We start from the raw sequence: 4,190 nt of genomic DNA, 5'->3' as shown, positions 1-4,190 counted from the left end.
ATGATCTCACGGTTCAGGGGTTTGACCTCCACGTTGGTCTCTTTGCTGACAGCTCAGAGCCTGGAGCCTGCTTTGGATTCTGCCTCTGGCTTTCTGCTCTCTCCATCCCTGCTCGCTCGCTCCCTCTCTCTCTCTCTCTCTCTCTCTCTATCAAATATAAAGTAAAACATTAAAAAAAAAAAAAGCAAAAAGCAAAGGGACCCTACCTGGCTCAGTCAGTAGAGTATGTGATTTTTTTTATGTTAAAAAAAAAAAAAACTTAAAAACTCCAGCAGCACAGAGCCCTTTGGGGGCTCGAACTCACAAACTGAACTCACAAACCGTGAGATCACTGATGATGTTTGGAGCTGATGGGGAGTGGTTTGTGGGGTTTGGTATGATAGCCAAGAAAGAATTCTTGAAGATGCCTTTGGTGCAAAAAGGTGATTTTATTAAAGCATGGGGACAGGACCCCTGGGGAGAAGGAGCTGCAGTCTAAGTGTGGGGGGTGGGGGTGGGGGGACAGTTTTATGGAGTTGGGGGAGAGGAGGAGATAGAGTCAAGAGGGAGTTCCTAAAAGCATTTTCATACACTAAAGATCACAGATTATTGGAGGCCTAGATATTGTGGAGCCAAGATTGTTTTTCCTTCTAGCATAGCATTAACATTAAGACAGGGAGTTCCTGGAATTTAGGCCATTGATGGGATTGCCTTTTTCTTGTAATTTACTAAGATATTTGTAAACTGATGGAGCCTCAGTGACTGTGATCTCTATAGTTAGCCATTGTTTTCTTTCCTTTCCTTTGTTCTTGGGCAGCCAGGAGTGCCTGAGGAGTATCACACAGATCCCACCCCTGGGGGCAGGGAGTGTGCTAGCTCGTGCTTGGCCCTCAGCTTGCCTCATGATCCCCATCAATCAGGACCTGAGCCCAAATGAAGAGTCCGACGCTCCACTGGGACACCAGGCACCCTAGATTTTATTTTTAAGTCATCTTTTCCCCCAACGTGGGTTTGAGTTTAGGATCCTGGGATCAAGAATTGTATGTTCCACTGACTGAGCCAGCCAGGCACCCCGAAAAATATATTTTTTACTATTACAAAAGCTTATTTAACAAAAAAGTTCAATATGAAAATGCACATGACCTGATTTTTATATTGTAGTAAAACAGGTTCTATGGAGAGAGGGGATTTGTGGAAGCAGTTCATCGCTTCAGGTGAACACACCCACTGTTTACACTCTTCCAAGGTTTCTAACGCGATACTATTTCCTCAAGTCACCACCATTCCAGTGCTGCTCCGTTGCCCACCTGTTGCTGTCTCCGCACATTCGTCGCTCACAAGATTCATAAAGAGATCAAACCCCTACAGTATTCCTTGGACATGTCTGCCACCATCTAATTTCAATAATTCATGGTCTATAAATGTTTTCAACCCCAGAGGGTGAGCCTTCCTCATGGTGATTACTCAGTGAGCTCAAATATTCCAAAATATTTTTAAAGTATGGTATTTTGATTTTTTTATTTTTTAAAGATTCTAATTTTAAGTAATCTCCACACACCCAACATGTGGCTGGAACTCAAAACCCAGAGATGAAGAGTTGCATGCTCTTCTGACTGAGCCAGCCAGACATTCCTAAGTTCGGTGCTTTTAAAGAAGTAGTACATTTATTTGGTGCTTAATTAAAAAAACAAAGGACCTAGAGTACAATGGTTCACTCCCGGTGGCCAGCCTCCTCCACAAAGGCAACAAACATTGCAGGGGTCTTGTGTATACTTCCAGAGACAGTTGATTTCCCTAGTTCCTGCTTTTAAAAACCCGCACAGGGTCACCTGTGGGGCTCAGTCGGTTAAGCGTCTGACTTTGGCTCAGGTCATGATCTCACGGTCATGAGTTTGAGCCCTGCGTCGGGCTCTGAGCTGACAGCTCAGAGCCTAGAGCTGAGTTTGCCTCAGATTCTGCATCTCCCTCTCTCACTCTGCCCCTCCTCCACTCACACTCTGTCTCTCTCTCAAAAGTAAATACACATTAAAAAATTATAATAAAAAGTAAAAATAAAAACCCACACACAGGGGCGTCTGGGTGGCTCAGTCGGTTAAGCCTCCGACTTTGGCTCAGGTCATGATCTCACAGTTCATGGGTTCGAGCCCCGTGTTGCGCTCTGGGCTGGCAGCTCGGAACCTGGAACCTGCTTCCGATTCTGTGTCTCCCTTTCTCTGTCCCTCCCGCTTTCATGCTGTCTCTATCAAAAATAAATAAAACATTAAAAAATATTTTTAAATCTATCATTAAAAAATTTTTTTAAAACCCACAAAGAGAGGCATGAACATACTGTTTTAAACCTAACTTTTCTTTCTTTTTTTTTTTTTTTGCCTAATGTAGCTTCACGTTTCCAGTGACCCATAGTAATGTTATTGCAATGACTTCGGCAGTGGCTAACACAGTCAGTACTTTGCATCTAGAAGGAATTCAAGGCATATGTAAATAGGACTAGACTTCCAGAGCTTCTAGAAGAGTATCAGAAATGAGCTGGTCTGCTTCTACATTTTACAGGTAGGATAATTTACAGAAAGTCAAAATAACTTGCCGGAGGTCTTACACTTAATATATACAGTAAAGGAGTGGATGAGAGCCAACTCAAAGGATGACGCACAGCATTTCAACGCAGGTGTATTTAAATTGTTGAGCCCTAAAAAGTATAGAAATAAGCAGGATCCCCTGTAGTGATAGCTGATGAAGTTTTGGGGTGATGATGCGGTCCGGAATCGACTGACATCAAAGAATTCTTAAAGACGGCTTTGATGCGAAAAAGTGATTTTATTAAAGCACAGGGTCAGGACCCTGCACTGGGACAGGAAAAGCTGCACTGGGACTGTGTAGAGTGACTGCTTACATACTATGGATTTGGGGGAGGTAAAGTCAAACGGGAAGGTTCCAGAGACTTTCATTGCTAAAGACTCATTACCCGAGGCCGAGCTAGTGCCAAGGTAAGGTGGTTTTCCCGCTACCATAGCTTCAGCATTAAGACAGCAGGGAGTCCTGGAGGAAGGTTTTCCTCTGCCTGCCAAGTAGTGGGCAATTGTGCAGGTTATGAAGAAATTTAATTCTGCCATTTCCTTCTGCCTTTGTTTCCCACATCACTAACTTACATGTACAACCTTTTCAGTTTAAAAAGTTGGGGCACCTGGGGGTCTCACTCAGTTAAGCCTTGGACTCTTGATCTCATCTCAGATCATGATCTCAGGGTCATGATGCCGAGTCCCAAGTGGATTTTCTCTCGCTCTCTCTCAATAAATAAAAAAAATTTTAAGGTAATCTCCTCAAAGGTAACCCTGTCTACGCTGTACAGAGAGCACGACCGCAGAGTGAGGGTTTTCCCGTGTGGATCAGGAAGGCACCCCTAGAGCGCTCCTGGGGAAATGGGAAAGGCTGCTGGAACGTACAAGGGAACCAGGTAGCGCATCTGTGCCCCTGGGGACCCGGATGGCGCACGATCTCAGGACGGACACAAATACGGTCCCGTCCCTCAGTCACGTTTGCGGGGCCAGTGCTGGACGATGAACGCCGGCCCAGCGTTTTCTGCAGCCTCTGGGGAACGACGGCACTCGCGAGCGCAGGCGCTTGAGGCTGGCGTGACGCACACTCGGCGGTGGGAGCCGGCTCGGCACGCGCTGACCACGTCCGCTCTGGCACCGCTGACGGGGTGAGCGCCCGGTCAGACCACTCGCGGCCAGACCGCGGGCTTCGCAGTCCCCGCGGAAACCGCGGCCAGCCCCACACACGCCCCAGGAGCACCGGGAAGGAGGGCGGGGGGCCAGCGCCGCGCACGCGCGTCAGGGCACGCCCGTCAGCGCGCGCAGGCGCAGCCACCCCTTCCTGCTCGGCTTGCCTCGCTCGCCCACCCACCTCCGGGAAGTCGTCCCGTCCGCCCCCGGGCTCCCCCCCGCCACGAGGGAAACCTGGGATGCGATTGGTCGCTCTGGTTGTCCATCAGGCCGGTCTCACTGCCATTGGCAGCCGGACAGGCTGTCATCGACCAGCTCCTGCGCGACTCTGCGCCACCGCGGAAGCCGCGATTGGCTGAAGTCTGGTTGCCCCTTACTTCCGGCCTCCGCGATCCCTCCCCGCCGCCGGGCCGCCGCCGCCGCCGCCGCCGCCGCCGCCGCCCTCAGCCTCCCCGCCCCCCGCCCTTCCACCATGGCCGCCTCTGTGTG

Source organism: Suricata suricatta, chromosome 3 (genome assembly GCF_006229205.1).
Source record: "Suricata suricatta isolate VVHF042 chromosome 3, meerkat_22Aug2017_6uvM2_HiC, whole genome shotgun sequence".
NCBI classification, from domain to species: Eukaryota; Metazoa; Chordata; class Mammalia; order Carnivora; family Herpestidae; genus Suricata; species Suricata suricatta.
This window is presented reverse-complemented; position numbering follows the sequence as displayed.